The sequence below is a fragment of the Hesperophylax consimilis genome, chromosome 6, assembly GCF_061612785.1.
Source record: "Hesperophylax consimilis isolate HC1 chromosome 6, BYU_Hcon_1.0, whole genome shotgun sequence".
In the NCBI taxonomy this organism is placed as follows: domain Eukaryota; kingdom Metazoa; phylum Arthropoda; class Insecta; order Trichoptera; family Limnephilidae; genus Hesperophylax; species Hesperophylax consimilis.
Genome location: NC_142841.1, coordinates 36,141,368 through 36,160,572, shown reverse-complemented (window position 1 = coordinate 36,160,572; position 19,205 = coordinate 36,141,368).

Here is a 19,205-nt window from a genome sequence, read left to right as displayed (position 1 = left end):
AATTTGGATGAGGGCGTCCATCCGACATAACGAATGTTTCCTAGACGGGAGATTTTACCCCACTTCAAAGTCATGGTCACTCGCTCTATCGTTTGTTACCCTCCGTTCGCTTCAAATATCAAAGAATGGTAGAAATTGATATCCTCGACTTCCGGCGCTAAGGATCAGGGATACTGGAATCATCAGGTCGTGAATCTGAAATCATCCGATCTCCGTCAGCTCAAACGGTTTCAGTCGGAGTCAATTTCCAACCTAATTCTGGATGACTTCTCCTCCTATAGTGGGGTAAGTACTTATTGAATTTGACAGGAAGGACGTCAGAAAGCGCCGAAACAACTTCATATTCGTCACGATCCCTTCGTTCTGTCAGCGAGAAAATCCTCCTCACACGCCAGCCAAGAATAGCATAGCCCTTATCCGCTTTGTTCCTTCGTCTACCAGCTAACTCAAGTAGGAAAGCCCATTAGCAATTTTCGTTCCCTTCGATCTGAACTCAGTGAAAGCGTCCTCTCACCAGCTGAAAATACTCGAAACAGGGGTCTATTCCGGGTGACTATCTAAGGCTGGTCCGCCAACACCTTCGACAGAAACCGGTGCTTTTACGGGAATAACTCAACCACACCAATAGCAGGGGAAAAGCCGGCGCTGCTATACTAAAATAGACGTTATCTCGGTATCCAGGGTTATCGACTTTGCTAACACAAAAGTCCCTATTAGGCAAGCCAAATTACAAATTTCGTTCCCTTCGCTTTTGTCGCTTTGGTAAGATAGGACAGCCTACGGAAAATTCGTACACTCCGTCCCCGTCAAACTTATGAAAAATGAAAATCTCACTTCATAGAATAGGAATGCCAGACAGATGAATTCTCCCGGCGGCTAGCTGTAACCCGCTGCGTTATCCCGATTCAAAATGAATGAAAAGAGTGATGTTTGAATAAGTTATATTTAATTAAATATATTTTATGAATTCCGTATAACCTAATCGTTAAATATTATTACTGGAGAATTATTAAATCATCTTAAATTGCAGAAAAAAAATTGTCTAGCTCATAAACAATGTCTATTGTTGGATGATCTAAAGCGGTTTCAGGGTAACCGTTCTTCGTCCCTTTTTTAATGGCCAGATCTCGTAATTTATGGCCTCCTTCGCTAACGGGTACCTATAGTGCTCAAGTTAAATACCCTTACTTCAAAATACAATTGGATTATTTGGTTTACATTAAGGAAATAAGTGTTAATAATTAGATTATAATAGACTTACCGATACATCTTAGTGTCAACAATCCAAATAATTATAAAAAAACAAACACAGTCACATGCAGAAAAACTCATGCTGTTAGAAAACCGCACCTTCTACACTAAATGATTTTAGCCGTGTTCGCGTCCCGACGATTAATTCTTGTTGACGCGCTTCTTAGTTTTTACTAACTCGACTATCTTAAAACGCTGACCGATCCTGATTATTCCTGACCGTCTCCCAGACCTTGAAACTCTGACCCCCTTGACTTTATTTCCCGCCTCCCAACGTCTTCAAAACCTGACTCTCTTGAACCGCTTTTTTCACCCTCGACTATCGACTTTCTTCTTCCGTTCTTCAACGCTAACTGTCCCGACCGTCTCCCCGCGCTTTCAAATCCAGACTATCAAAAACTGACTACCCGCCCGCGCTCCTTAACCACGACTATCGACTTGCTTCTTCCGACCTTCAACGCTGACTGTCTTGAACCGCTTTTTCTAACCACGACTATCGACTTCCTCCTTCCGATCTTCAACGCTGACTGTCTTGAACCCCTTTTTCTAACCACCGACTATCGACTTCCTTCTTCCGATCTTCAACGCTAACTGTCTTGAACCGCTTTTTCTAACCACGACTATCGACTTCCTCCTTCCGATCTTCAACGCTAACTCCCTATCCGCCCGCGCTCCCTAATCACGACTCCCTTCTCCCGTTCTTCCACGTTAACTGTCTCGACCGTCTCCCCGCGCTTTCAAATCCAGACTCCCCCTCCCCAAACCAACCCCCCAAATCACCATATGCGATTTCTAATTTATGTTCTTTTGAATTCTGAATGCTTTTTGTTTTCAAAAGACAGAAATGCACTAAAGGAACACATCAATTATGGCCCTAGAACCTGTCACATTAATTTTAAATCGTTTCAAAACCAATAAATTGTTACTCCTCCAGTAAAATGTCTAACTCTTTGTTCAAAGGATGAAACTTGACTACCCCCAGTCCAGTGGCGTGTTGGCCCACCAGCATTTTAGCTCGGCTTACTATTATCAACCACCATCACGGAGGTCTCTGCCGATACAGTGCATGTTCCTATTTTTTTTTCTCTACCCTAATAAATCTAAACACTTGTTTCTAAAGCAGCTTTAAGGCCAACATCTGGTAAACTCCTACTTCGTGAAATCAACTGAAAATTTCTTTCCCACCATAATAAATCAACAATAAAAAAAATTTATCCCAGGGCGAGTCCATCACAACAGCAATGCTCGATTTCAATACATTAGTAGCCGCCGAAAAATATTTTTAGGCAAACATTATTATAAAAATAGGGTAACTTATATCTGCCTAAAAGGTATACTCGTGGGAGATCCCATGCACTTTTTGTATATGGGATCTGCCAAGATATCTGCCTAACAGAACGCGCCAATCAACAAAGCAACTCAACTGTTTAATAATTCTGCACTGACCATCGACATTTTTAACGTCTCTTGCACACAGTTCAGCAACTATCTTTTGACTTTTGTCACAAAATAGGACTTTTTGTACTTACATTTACCTCAAATTTGCAAACTTCTCCATAATCTATTCGTTCATAACCATTTTATGAAACATTTGAATTAGATTAATAATTTTGTCTAGAATTACGTCACTACTCCTGGCCACACCGATCCCTCTACTTTTACCCACCCCTCATACCTGTTTCCTTCCCGGAATTTCCTCTCCTTAAAAAGACCCTCCACACAGCATCCCCAAAGATGACACAGGCCATGAGGGGAAACTATTTTCCCTCATGGCCTATGTCTATGTGCGAGGTTAATGTAAAAAAGGTAGATTAGTGCATTTATTTTCAGCTCGTAACGTTAACTTCTACTTCTACATACATATTAATAGAAACTAGATATGATGGACTCGTAGAACGTCACAGCGGTGCTGCCAAGGTCTGTTATCTATGTGAAGATACTGTGACAGCGCTTAATTAGCAGCAGACACATACCTGGACGGATGACGAACCTCGAGCTGGCACTGTTGATGGACGCGGTGTACTCTCACCCTGCAGCAACTGGTCCAGTTTCTTCACCACCTAGGATTCTTGCTGCAGAGTCTCCGTTTTCTATCTTCGTCGAACGTCACAGCGGTGCTGCCAAGGTCTGTTATCTATGTGAGGATATTGTGTCAGCGCTTTATTAGCAGCATACACATACCTGGACGGATAACGAACCTCGTGCTGGCACTGTTGATGGGCGCGGTAGTCTCTTTTGCTGCTGCAGCTGGTCCAGTTTCTTCACCACTTAGGATTCTTGCTGTAGAGTCTCCATCTTCTTTCTTTGTTGAACATCACAGCGGTGCTGCCAAGGTCTGGTATCTATGTGAGGATATGGTGTCAGCGCTTTATTAGCAGCAAACATATACCTGGATGGATGACGAACCTCGTCTTGGCACTGTTGGTGGACTCTCTCGCTGCAGCAGCTGGTCCAGTTTCTTCACCACCTAGGATTCTTGCTGCAGAGTCTCCATCTTCTATCTTCATGTCACCTGTTCCTGTTCTTCATTTTACTTTTTTTTATTTTTTTTATTATTTTTTTTTTATTTAATATTTGAAAAAAAAATATTTTTACATAGATAATTATACAGGATATAAACAAGATATAAAACAATAGAAATTAAAGTAGCCTTTCCTCACCATAAAGAGACAATGCTCTTGTGTTTGGTGAGGGAATTCTAGTTCAATTATGTACATGTTAGTATTAAGGTAAATAAATTATTAAGAAACAACACAAGATTTAAACAATATTACTTCTAGATGTAAGTAGTGAACGTATTTTGGACTTATAATAGTTTAAGGTATTTTTTTAATTTAAGGTGAAATTCCTGAATATTTTCGATATTTTTTAAATTATGATGAAAAAAAAAAAAAAAAAAAAAAACTTTAAAACTTTACTTAACTTCACTTTATTTTAATAATATTTATAATTTTTGTAATACCTGCATTAACTGTAAAGCGCCCCTGAGGTGATAACTCACAAAAGCGGCGCTATATAATTGTCCATTAAACTGTCCAATATAGTTTTTTTTTTTTAAATTATTTATTTATTTTATTTATTATTTTATTTACGCCCTAATGGGCTTTTACATGAAAATATACATTTACATTGATTACAATAATTGAACATAAGAAGATAAATGGAGTTAATTGTAAGAAAGCAACACATATAATAAAATTTTGTGCAAATTAGCAAAACACTAATAAGATGGATTCAATATAAAATATACCCAAGCATGAAATAGTAAGTAAAAGAAAGTTCAACATAAAAAGTAAGTAAGTGGGTGTGTTTAAACCCAGTATTAATTGTGAGTTTAACAAATCGATAAACCAATATAAATTAGAGTGTAACTTACTCGTGAGGTAAAGAACATTATAACAGAGATTTAAAAAAAAAAAAAAAAAAAAAAATAACAAAATAAGAGTTGCACCTGTAAAAAGCAAAAACTAATAGAATTTAGCAATATCGACATGAATAAGAAATAATAAGATCTGAGATGGAACATAGTGTTATGTATAAAAAGTAGTTAGTAGGTATATGCATACAATTATAAGTGTATAGTAGAGCAAATAAAAAACAAACAAATATGGATATAATTTACTTGAAAGGTTTCGAATGGGAGAAGATGTAATAAAATTATTAAAGCTATAAAAGTTAATTATTAGCCGATAGAATCGAAATAAGTTGCCTTTTAAAGCTCACAAAATTGTCAAAACCAAACATATCTATAAGTTCACAGTATTTATTCGCAAGGTTGTGAATTCTAGGAATTGGTGAAAAAATAGAATAATTAGTGTTGAGGTTCTTGTTAAATTTAAAAGTATCTTTACTGCGAGTTTGCCTAGCAGGAACATTAATGCAAATAAGTTCCAACAAATTAGGGCTGTCAATTAAAGATTTAATAATTTTGAATAAAAATAGCAAATCAATTAACACTCTTCTATCAGATAATTTAAGAAGTTTAGTTTCAGCAAGCAAGTTATTGTAATTTATAAATTCGATTGGAATTTTCATTTTAAAATTAATGTACCGAAGGAATTTATTTTGTACTTTTTCTAATGATTGAGAATGGACCTTGTAGTACGGTGACCATACGGTGGAATTGTATTCTAATTTGCTTCGTACTAACGAGCAATACAGATGTTTTAATGTTGACATACTTTTAAAATTTGCTCCCATTCTCAAAATAAAACCTAGTATTCTCATCGCATCGCTTGTTATTTCATCGATGTGTTCGTTAAACTGTAGACTCTCGTGGAATATAACACCAAGATCACGAATCTGTGATACACGAAGAAGATTAGCACCATTCATAAAATAGGAAAAATTAAGTGGATTTTTGCCTTTGTAAAAACTGATAATCTGGCATTTACCTAAATTTAGTTGCAAATCATTGACAGAACACCACGCACATAGTTTATTAAGGTTCAACTGCAAAATTGCGCGATCGTCATCGTCTTTGATTATTCTGTATATCTTCAGATCGTCGGCAAATAACAGGACTTTAACATTAGTAAAAATATTAACAATATCATTGATAAACAAACAAAATAATATTGGGCCCAAGTGAGATCCCTGTGGTACTCCGCTCGAGGCAGCAAATGTATAAGAAGTAAACGAATCTATCTTGACTGCTAAGTACCTTCCTAATAGATAACTCTTAAACCATTCCAACATGCTCCCTCTTATTCCCAACAATTTTAGTTTACGTAATAATATTTTGTGGTTTACTTTATCAAATGCCTTACTGAAGTCAGTATATATGGAATCAGTTTGATGTGATGCATTAAGGGCATTAACAATATCATTCGTGTACAATATCAAATTGGTAAGAGTAGATCTACCTTTAATGAATCCATGTTGAAGGGGAGAGATGGTTCGATTGATTCGGGATATCAACTTATCTAGTACTAGGCTTTCAAAAAGTTTGGGTAAAGTAGACATTATACATATTGGCCTATAATTTGTTACTTCGCTCTTATTACCTTTTTTGAAAATGGGCGTTAAAAGACTAAACTTCCAAAGGTCCGGGAATACACCTGATGAGAGTGACTTTGTAAATAACTTATGAATAGGATATGACAATGTATGCATACAATTTACTAAAAACCTGGGCGGAACATTATCAGGTCCTGCGGATTTTCGGGAATCAAGACTCTTCAGCTTAGATATAATATCGTCTATGGTTACATTACAGTCAGATATATCAAGAGTTTCAACCAAATCAAAGCACGAAATATTGCTGTCTTCACTTGCATTAATGTAAACGCCGCTAAAAAAATCAGCAAAAAGATTAACAGTTTCCTGAAGATTTTGGGATAATTTAGAATCGAATGACACACTACTAGGTATGTAAGTACCATTTTCTTTTTGGGATTTAACATATTTCCAAAAGAAATTTGAGTCGTCCATGATAGAGCCTTCGACATCACTAATGTAATTTTTGTAACATTTTGCGGAGAGCTTATTGCACTCTGCCCTCAATTTTTGAAACGCAGTATAATCGATGGCCAGGCGACTTTGTTTGAATCTCTTATGAGATAATTTTTTGAGGTAAATTAAGTCTATCAGGTCTTTTGAGAACCATTTTGGGTATAGAGTTTCTCTGTAAGTCGTTAAAGGAACAAATTGTTCAATTGCAGAATTAACGATGAAGTAAAATTTTTTAAGGTGTACATTAATATCATCGTCGCTATCAAAGAATGACCAGTCAGTCTGTTTAAGGAAATTTGAAATTTTAACATAGTCAGCTTTTTTGAAATTTCGAGTTTCTACTACCTTTTTTACGATAGGAATTGGTTTAAGATTGGACATGCATATTTCTAGTGGTGGATGGTAAACATCGACAGGTAATAGAATTTCGGTACTTCTCACAACACAGATGTCAGACACATTTGACAGTGCCAAATCCAACGTACGACCTCCTATATTAAGAACATTATTACACTGTGTTAGACCTAAGAACAGTGCCATATCTCTAATAACACGAATATTAACATTAGAACAAGAATTGACAGAATTCATATTACACCAATCATAATGTGGCAGATTGTAATCACCAACTAGAAGTAGTTTAGTATTAGGATATTTAGCACAAATTGATTCAACCTCGTCGCAGTGATTGCTGTAGCTTTGGACATCAGAATTCGGAGGTAAGTATGCACATCCCACTATTATTTTACCTCTAGAAGTGTTCACATTGACAAATAGTTGCTCGATGGATGTGTTTTTTGTGGATATTTTTGAAGAACTGAGATTTTTTGAGATAGCAATGGCTACACCACCTCCTCTCGTTTTGGCACTTGTTTTAGAATTCCTATCCATACGGTAGATGTTGAAATTAGGGAAGCCTAATTCGGCGGAATTGATTCCTGAGTCGAGCCATGTTTCGGTTAAAATGAAGATATCACTGCAGATAGTTGCAGATGGAGCTTAAAAAAGACAATACTTCGTTTTACGAGTTTCATATTTTCAATTGACAATAATTAATAAATATTTGTAAAACTACTACTGAAATACAAGCTTATACCTATGTACGGCAAAATGCGTATTTCGAATGTTTAAATGAAATCGAGAAAAGGAATTTGAGATGAATGCTTGCTGAACAATCCAAAGCCGAGTAGTAAAACAAGTAATTATTACAAACTGCCTCTAAAAGGAAATTCTTTTTGTATTTCGTTCTATTTCCATGCGTTTGTACATTTGGTGAAACATTTTATCTTAATACTTCTGTAAAATTGTTAGAAGTACCACCACGTGACTGAAGAAATAAAACTCTACCTGTGTGAACTCCAGTTCAACTTCAACATTTCCATCACTCAGGAGACATTTATAATATTTTACTCTTTTGTGTATTGTTCGTGTAACACATATATATTCGGATGTATAAAGGATATATAGGTACAGTTAAAAAAATGCTGCATTACTTCAATAATTTCATAAATGTTGCAATGTTTGAAAACTTAAATGTGAGGATTGACAGATACACGATAACCTAACTGATAATTTATTTTTTATTGTAATATTAGGAATATAGATACATAAATATTTAACGAAATTACATTTTTGATCATCATTGGAAATATATACCTTATCGGAAAAGATGAGTTCTTGTGTTTGATAAAGGAGCCACGATTCTTACGTAGGTTTTATTTTTAGTAATATGTTTGTATAGAATAAAGATTTTTCAATGTAATGTTTAATTAAAGTTTTTTTAAATTTTTTATTTAATTTATTTGTTCTGATTGGTTGACAATACAGCGCAGTTCAAAGGGGAGATTATTGTAGTTTTTTATGGCTTGGTAAATATAATGGTTTTGCATTTGTGTTGTTTTAAAATTTGGTGTAATAAATTGATTAATATTTCTCATTACTTTGTAAAATTCTTGGTATTCTTTGTTATTTTTTTCTTTGCACATTTTTACAATGGAAGCTTGCTTAAATATGTCATTGACATTTGGTACTGGAAACAATTTAAATAGTGACTCTGTTGAGAAGGTAGAATTTTTTTTAAGTATTACTTTTATGATGATTCTTTGAGAAACTTTTACAGAGTTTAGATTGTTTTTATAGGATCCTCCCCAGCCTTCTTTATTCAATTCAGCGTATTATATGCAACTAGATGAAATCTCCGGCGTTTCCCGGGATTTACTCAGAGTTTTTTTGAAATCAGATGAATACAGTAATTTTCCTCTTCTTTTGTAGGTAAAGTGTGCAAAATTCCATCACAAAGTACTAAAACTCTGCTTTAAGGTGTGGGAAAAGTAGGTTAGATATGATTTTTATCATATACTATGTAGACAGTGACTTTCCTCTTGTTTTGAAGGTCAAATGTGGAAAATATAATCTATCTCGGAATAAAAATGTAGATTTGTTTTTAAAAAAACCCCACTTTGCAGCACTCTTCTTTGTAAAGATAGATAGATAAAGTATAATAATAAATACGTTGGTATATATTATTCAATTACCTATCAGTTCGTAAAAGTATATTGACTGTCATGGTGAAACAAGAAAATTAATTGTATTGTTAAATAATTTATATAATATATCTATCTATTTCATTACATGTCTTAGAAATGCAATCACTCATTGATAAGACTAAATTAAATTAGTATCTGAAATAGATCAAGTAGATCCTATAACACACTTAAAAATATATATAAATACGTATGTATGTATATAGCAGATAGGGAACACTTTTGAATCAAAATGTCTATCCAATCGATAATCCAAGAGAAGATTGATGGAAAACGTAGCAGAGAATGATGCCGCACTATATGGCTTCGAAATCTACGTGACTGAATCTTACAAAATTATTGGTAATCCGGTTAAAAACTGGATTGCAGGTCGTTTCCTGATAAACTTTTAGTAAATTCATAATAATATCGCAACGCGTATTCATGCACCTGCGTTTGTTGACGTAATATATAATGACGAATTGCGAAAATTTTAGAATTTTTATGAACACGTGCTCCGACATCGAGACAGCTAATTGGTATTTTATTTAAAAATTTCAGGAAATCTATCAATTTATTCGTTAAGGGACTTCAATTCTGTTTTTAACCGGATAACCAATAATTTGAACAGATCCTTAATAAATTGGAAATATTTTTACCAGACAGTTTTCTCCGTGTGTTTTATTCGTAATTTACTAAACGTTTATAAGGAAACCTATCAATTCATTGGTTAAGGCCTGCAATCCCGTTTTTAACTGAATTACGAATAATTTGAAGAGATTCTCAATAAATTTGCAATACTCATTTTTCTCCATTTGGTACGGGTGCTACGGGTATTCCGCCCGTATAGTGTAAGTTATCCGGGTTGCCGCTTGCAAGGGTGAAGTTTTCACAGAAGATAGTCAAACTTCACTAAGGCACCAGGAGATGAAGAGGAATATAATATGCATTTTCAGTAAGTATCAGTTCATCTATATTTATCATATCGACATTTTATTATATCAATAACTTATATTTTAGAAACGAAACTTGCAAACCAATGAAAATTATTATGCCGTCATAAGCAAAAAGTCAGCTGGAAATTTTCAATGGTCACATTCTGATATATGAAACCGTTCGTGTCTATCAACCTACTATAATAACATCGCATCAGATTGTGACCATTGAAAATTTCCATCTGCCCTTTTGCTTGTGACGGCAGCATTATTAGTTTTCTTAAATTAATTTAAATGTAAATAAATATATTGTTAAATTTATTTACATTTACTTTGTATCTAATTTAGTAACTGCTATTTTGGTCTATTTTCGTTATCTGTACTTTTGTTATCATGTCATAAAATTTTTGTTTATTTCTTACTTTATAAATAAAAAACTTTGTTTCTTTTCTTTACCCTTTGTAAATTGTAATGGCACTACTCCCCAACTCAAACACGAGAAACGTTTTTCTCTATTGAATTGGGTAGTTACGTTAAAAAGAAAACATTTTTATTGTAATTAGTTATTTAAGTATAACATATTTATGTTTTTATATAAAAGAAATATATTTTTAAATAAAAAAAAATACATAAATAAATACCGATCAAATCTCAATGAAAACTGAAACGGAAAAAGACACAGATTTTTTTTAGAGATACGTTCTGGTCTGAGACTCCAACTCAGTACTAGTCTCTCGGGACTGGCATCAATGCCAATTGAACCACCTAGACCTTATTGAATTCCGTATTTTTTATCAATCTCATACTTCTTGAGAATCATCAAAAATATTCATTTCGGTTGTGCATGTGTCCTACGTATCTGTGGAACTCGGATTTGCTTTGAATTTAAGTGTCATTTTCAAATCTTGGAACAGATTGTGCGAAGAATTCAGACAAGCGATACAGTACCTACCTATAAAATAATATTTTAAGTGATTTATCATTTGTCATTTTGTAAATTGGTAGAGATATGTCAAGAATACAGACAATCCCTTGATTTTTCACGGGTCTGCCCTCATTGATTTTAGTGTATGTCTGCCCTAGTTAAAATACTATTTTCAATTATTTCTCAGAAATAATTGAAAGTTGTATTTTTACCATCTTTGTAATAAAGTGCAAAGTTCTACCATTCATTTTTAAATACGGAAAATTTTTTGACTTAAATGAATTCATTTAATTTTGTTTGTATTTTTGTTTCATATTTTCTTCGAGAATTATGGATACTATTTTAATAATTAATATTACATTTTTATAATTAATATTAAAAAAGTTTCAATAAGAAATGCAGATTTTATTGCCAAAAAGAGCTAAGAAGGTGTCTTACCTTGGAAGAATTAGGGAAAATTGCGATTAAAAAAAATCGTAATTAGGTACCTACTAATTTATAAAAAAATATTGCACCTTACCTAGACTGATTTAGTATTATAGATAGCTTAAACATACTGCAAATAATTCAGAACAGAGCAATGAAATAAATTTAAGTAGATTAAACATAAATCAATACAGAAAATGCACAAAGAATTATGTACACAGAATTTTCTTATTGAAAACATTAATAGCGAATCCTAAACGAAAAGTTGAAATTTGATGAATTGTTCAAATTCTCCGAAACAACCCGTCCTACGTTGAAATTTGAACAATTTTTTTATTTACGGGTTTTCATTTACGGGTTCTGTGAAAGTCCTATTCAAATTCTGTTATTACATCATTATAGGCTAGTTGCTTGACAGAACTGAAATAAAAACAGAACTTAAAAATATCTTTCACAGAACTTGAAAATTAACTTTGAAATTTGAAGAATTGTTCAAGTTCTCCGAAACAACCCGTCCTAAACATTTTTTGTTCTAATTCTGATCAAGTTGAATGATACATGATTTAGTTGCCATATGTTTTATGAAAATTGTTTTTTTTTTCTTTTATCAAAATGGGATCTTGTGATTTCCACTTTAAAAAGTGTATTTTGTTCGTTTTATTGGTAACATGAGAAGAAATAATCTGGTAAATAATCATACAAAATAGAAATAATTTTCAATACGGATATTAATGTGAAAAAAAAGGTAATTAATAATACTTAATTGCCTAATTCATTTTTTTATTAATTTATATTATTAACTAAGCAATGGTTTCCAAACATGACGATTATTTTGACTAAGAAATGGTGTGCAATTTATACTTTGCTTATTTAAAATGCTTAATTTTAACACTTTTCTTGAAATATATTTAATCTACGCACATTTTTAATTGCACTGAGTACTAAGCCATATATTTGAATGCCTTCTACTGTAAAAAATAATATTGTGTTTCTGATTTGTTCAATATTTTTAGTCTAATGTTTTCAGAGTTTGTTATCAAAAACATTTAAACTTAATCAAACAAAATTTAAAAGCAAATTCGAAAGATTTCCGGAAATTTTCAAAAGGGAAATATAATAACACAAACACTTTCAATCTGCTTACAAACAACACAATGCAAACTATTTACCACAAATTTCCGAATGCCTGTTTTATGTACATGAAATAAAATAAAATTTCTTATTTATAAAAAAATGGTTTTATTATAAATAAGAAGTTTTGTTAATTTATAAAAGTTTTTGATACATACATTAAAAATATATTAATTACATATTTTATAATACTTTTATTTTTTTATAATAATAACTAATTAATCACCACTAGTTTTCATATTTTTGCATGTAGGTACTTGTTTGTCTATTCATATATTTATTCATTTCCATACTGACGAAAAAACCATGGCCTTCGAAATATTTTATTTGAAATAGTGGTCTATACAAAGTAATTTATTTTTGTTAAATAAAATTATGCCACAAAGTGAATTTGCGATTATTAAAGAAGTAAAAATGTATTTTTATATTAGTATAAATAATTTGAATCTAATTTTGATAATTAGTTTACAAGACAAAGCTTAGACTTTTTAATTGAGAAATCCAATTGTTTGTATTGGTCTAAACATTTTTATATGAGACAAGAGATATTGTATTTGTGTTGTACCTACACATAATTAATTACGTGACGTAGATTACAGATAGTCTAGTAATCTTAGTCTGGCAGATTTAAATCTTTTGTCTGTGACGTGATACGGAAGATTACGATCTAATTTAATTACTTATATTCCACTTTTTTCTCATATCCTTAATCAACAGTTTTAACGTGCTAGGATGACCTGGCACAGATTTTTAATATATGGTTTTTCCAAGATTTAATGTACTGTGAAATCTCCAGTGAGGTAGGTAATTCAACATATTAAAATATGTTCTACAACTTCAGGGGACCTCCGTGGTTACTATCCTTGGCTATAAATACGGAGGTCGCGGCATCAAATCCCGGCGTGCGCAAGTAAATTTTATTGGATAAATTTGTATTAAACATTCTGATTTTAGTTGTCATTTTTTAAAGATTGATTAATTTTATTAATTAGACAATACAAAATATTAAAAATTGTTTGAAGACATCAGACGGCCTCCGCGGTTGAGTAGTTACGATCTTTGGCTATGAATTCGGAGGTCGCGGCTTCAAATCCCATCGTGCGGAAGTAAATTTTATTCGATTAATTTGTGATATTTTACAAATTATTCATTTAAAATAATAACAAACATACTAATTTTGATTATCTGTACTGTGCGTTGGTTAGTCCTGCATGAAGTCTGGTTTGATGACCTCAATTTGGGCTGAATTTAAGTGTCCTTTTAAGTGTTATAGTAGGTATCTACCTACCTGTAATATCATTTTTTAAATACATTTTCAAAATTGGAATTGGTGAAAGACCACTCTTCAGAATCGAAAAGTTGCTTGAAATGGTATTAGCCGTGTTTTGTGACTAGATCTGCATAGCCAGGCACTTCCCCACGTTCCTCTTACTCATATCCTTCCTGTAACTACCTTCAGCCTCACAAAATACCCCAAATGGGGATGCCATAGTCTCATTGGCTACAGACTGTTGGGAGCAGAGGGGACTCTTGTGCAATACTTACATATATGAAAATATATTTTTGAAACCTTTTTCCACTAAACAAACGGGAAACATTTTTTCCTGGTGAAGGAAGGGCACTCCTCAAACCAGTAGAGCAATACTGTCCTGGTAACTAAAAACACAGTGTCTTCCTTAAGAATATCAAGGAAGACACTGTGATTTTAGTTACAACAATAATGTTTTACATAAGATTTACCATTGTAATAAAGCTTGGCGTATGTGTATGCGGGATGTGTTATTATGTTCGTTATTTATATATAAGAATATTCAGTTTATATTTTCATTGTGTTTTTTAGGATGAAATTTAAAATATTTATTGCTATTATATTTCTGATTCTTTCTGGTAATGTATTAACATAAATTTACTCAAAGATGTATGTATATTTGATTTGTTTTACCCAATGTTTTTCTTTATTTTTTGAAATTGTTAGAACTTTTTAATTATTTCAATATTACATTTAATCATAGTAATGAATTATTGCCCATCTCACTAGGTGTGAAACGCCTGTGTTGAGATGGCAATTTACACAGTGGATGTAAGGTAGGTTTTTGTTTACACAATATAATGAAAATGACATAAAATAAAATCAGTTTTTTACTATACAAGAATGAATGTAGAAGATTAGGACGAAGCGAGAATAATTTTGAAGTAATTGAATTTACGTTTGACAAAAAGTCATAGTTATAAATAATAAGAAAAAAACAGGTGAAACTTTAGTCAAATGTACATACGTATGTTAGTACATTGTAAACATAAATATATACACAAATATAAATATGTTATGAAATACTCCTGGATTATGTTTATTTGAGGAAATCAATGATTTTACATTTAAATAAACTTTTGGTTTTGCGTGTTTCTAATGTCAGTAGTTTGAGAATTGAAAATCTTAATAGCATTGTATTTAAAACTTATTTGCCCATAAGAGGTTTGACAAAGAGGGATGTTCAAAAAATTTAACATTCCAGTTTGATGTTTGTCTTAGTTTTCGATTATGTTTAAGCGGTGCCGTTTTGTTTAGAATGCGATACTATTGTAACAGTGTAAAATTGTAATTTTTGCATTGTAGAAGTATAACACATTAGTTTTCTAACTTTAAATTCTTTAAACATAAGTTCTGATGAAAATGTAAACAGTTTAATTAGAATTGTTTTTGATATATTAATTTTTGTGCCATATAAAGCGAATTTATGTGTTTTTATTAGTTCCACTCCATCCTATAATGTCATATTGTATTATTGATTAGCAGAAGGCAAAGTACGTCATTCTTAGTAAATTTTATTTAGGGTGTATCTTAGACAACTAAAGATGTAAGTTAGTTAAGTTAGTTACTAAATAAACTGATTTAAAACTATCATTGAAGAAGAAGATATACTAAAAAATCAATACGAAACATGAAACAGAACAAAACACAGAAAATAAAAAATGATATAACGGTCACAGCTAGGAATCGAACCCAGGATCTATTGAATTTCCGGAACAAACCTTTTAACCACTCGAGTATCGGGACCTATATATTAAACTTCATATTTGTAGATCTCATATTTCAAATTCAGAATTAACAATATCATCACGCAACCAATTTTTCCAATACTTTTGGCAGCTGCCTTTGATGTTCACAAAGTTTCTAATGAAATTGGTTTGTAACCTAGATAGCGTCTCGGATAAACACATCCGATTTTTATTTATATGGTAAAACTATTGAATTTTTTTTAAAGTCTAAGGACGGGTTGTTTCGGAGAATTTGAACAATTCATCAAATTTCAACGTTCATTTTCAAGTTCTGTGAAAGATTTTTTCAAGTTCTGTTTTTATTTCAGTTTTGTCAAGCAACTAGCCTACAATGATATAATAACAGAACTTGAATAGGACTTTCACAGAACCCGAAAACGAACGTTGAAATTTGATGAATTGTTCAAATTCTCCGAAACAACCCGTCCTTACTAAACATTATGGAACAACTTTTTTCTTTAATTTTAAAATTGTTTAAAAATGTGTTTAGAACAATTTTTTTTGGAATTGACTATTTCATAATGAGTGTAAACTCTATATAATGTCTAGCACTACTCCATTACGTAATGCTCCATGCATTATGCTTTGCTTCAATGATTTGTTTAATCTCAAATCAAAACCCTTGATTTCATTTTATTATTAGACCTTCTGATTACGAAAGATTAAAAATTGGCCCACCTATTGAAAGAATGGATTATTTCATACGTTATCTAAGCGATTAATCGATTACACAATAGATAATTTAATTATCTTCGGAAATAACTAAATAATTAATATAATATAAAATTAGTAGAGTTCGCTACTCTAATGTTGTCTGACGTATAAATTTGCGTCTGACTCCAAAGAAGTTGACATTGCCAAGTGGTCAGCCATCTTCGAACCAGGTACAACTATTTAATTTTATTTCTTAATCATTGTAAATATATAATATTTATACACCATCCATTATCTAAACCGCTAAGCTATCCTGACTACCTTCCAGGTCAGCTAGCGTATTTCCTTTTCGGTGTTCCATAGGAGGCAATACTGCTTCAAAACACGCACGGGTTTGTTACGCTGATTCTCGTGTTTAATTCAAGGCAAGCGTCCTCCAATCGTGCACGGATTTATAATTACCAAGCACATTGATTGAGCGCGATGCGATTAGAGGACGCGTGCCTTTAAATAAACACGAGTATAGAGAAAGAGAATTAGCGTAACAAATCCGTGCGTGTTTCAAAGCAGTAGGTACTACCTCCTATTGAACACGGAAATGGAAATATATAACAGTCAGCTACTTTCATCCATTCACTTAGTATTTTTTTATATTAACAATTAATATTTATGTATCAACTTTTTAATTTGGAATGGTGGTCTCACACCAAACGAAACGAACCTTAAAGATACTATATATTAGTTTAAACAAACAAATTGTGAAATAACGCAAATTAATGTAAGAAAATTAACTTATGCATGCCGGGATTAGAACCAGCGGCCTCCGGATTGCTAATCGAAAGCCTTACCACGCAACTTGCATATTTATATTTCAATGATTTTTTCTTTGCTGGCTATCTTATAAGTTTTGCGTTCGTACAAACAATACTCAACTTCTTTTGTGATGCATGGTGAATTCACAAAATAATGTTTTCCTACGGTAAAAACGATTGAACGTTTTTTTTAAAATTTTGATTGTCTTTTTTTTAATAACTTCGAATTGTAATATTTAATCACTGAACACAATATTAGCGATTCTCTAGATAGACCCTAGATCTAGATGTGATTTGTGATCTTTTTCTGATTTTTCTACTTCAAAATTTTCCTTTTATATTTATACTGTCTTCAATGATTAACAAAAAGATCGAATATTTATGGAGATCAGAGATAGGACAAATACAATATTTTTCACTAAAATTATTTTATTTATTTTTACAGAAATATTATTTATTCAACTTCCTTTGTGATGCATAGTGAATCCACAAAATAATATTTCATGTGTTAAAAACGATTATTTTATTTATTTTTCATTCTTATTTTTCTGGAGATGAGAGATAGGAAATACTCATTCAATTAATTTTTTTTTACAGAAATGAGATCAGTTTTGGTGATATGTGCGGCCGTGCTCGCCCTGGTGGCTCTTGGCTCCAGCAAGCCCATGCTGACATCCTATAAGCAGGCACCCCCTCGCAGCAGGGCCGTGGGGGCGGAATATCGCCTCCCCAACACCACTGCCCCCATCTCCTACAAGCTCATCCTCACCCTGGACCCAGACCAACAGGAATACTTCTTGGGGGAGGTGGATATCCTTATCACCGCACTGGAACCCACCGCTGAGATAGTTCTTCACTCCTACAGGACAAACATTTCCGAGATATCGGTCACCGGGGAGAATGACGCTAGAGAACTGTTGGACTCCTGGAGTGTGGAGACAGACGATACGCAGTTCTTGACGCTGAAGCTTCGCCAGCAGCTGCAGAGGGGGGAGACATATCGCGTGTCGGCTTCCTACTCTTCTCTCTATGGGGGGTACAATGATGGGGCCTATCTGTCATCATACGTAAATGATCTCGGTGAAAGAAGGTATTAAAAAACCTTCATATTAACAAAACATTCTTATTTTACCCCAGGGTGGTCATTTAGCTTTTTTTATGTTTTCAGTGAAGATTTATGACGTGGTACATGTAGTGACATCCATATATGCACAGTATCCATGCTATAATATGGCAATACTGGGGCCTTGATGCATACAAACTACAAAACAGAATTGTGGAAGAACGTACACTCCATCTAGGGACGGTCCTATACGGGCGCAATTGGAGCAGTCTATTCCGGGCGCTGAATTGTCAAGGCGCCAACGCGTTGATAACTTGATAGCCCTTGAGATTATTTTTCTTAACAACTGCCCCACAAATATTATTGATTACAGTCATTTATATATTATTATCTAGGCGTCTACTAATTTTGACAAGAGGCGTCAAAATTATACGCCAGGCGCTGTTGCGCTCAAGGCTGGCCCAAGCTCCACCAGTTTCCCTGTAGTACATTTGTGCTAAATCAAGTGACTCCTAATACCGCCAGCTGGCTGAATAGCTTCAGGATCTCATTATGACCTTCATCAACTTTCGTCCGTCTTACTGAGAAGAAAAAGAAGTAACTTATAACATGTAGAAAGAACTTGGAAAATGAAAACATTTTTCGTCGCCATACACTTTTTTTTATGACGAGGGTTACCAATATCCTTTTTCACATTATGAGTTTTCTGTATAAATAGGTTCTTGCTATTCTTTTCACTAGGTTCCTCATCACCACCCAGATGGAGTCGACCAGCGCCCGCCAAGTGCTCCCTAGTTACGATGAACCCGGATTCAAGGCCGTCTTCCAGATTAACATCTATGCCCCACCTGCTTACCAAGTCATTGCCAACACCGACGTCCTTAACGCCACAGGAACCTTGTACGTATAAAATATTTTTTAATTTTTCCGAAACACTTTTGAAATCTATACCCATCGGTGTAATATTTAACATTG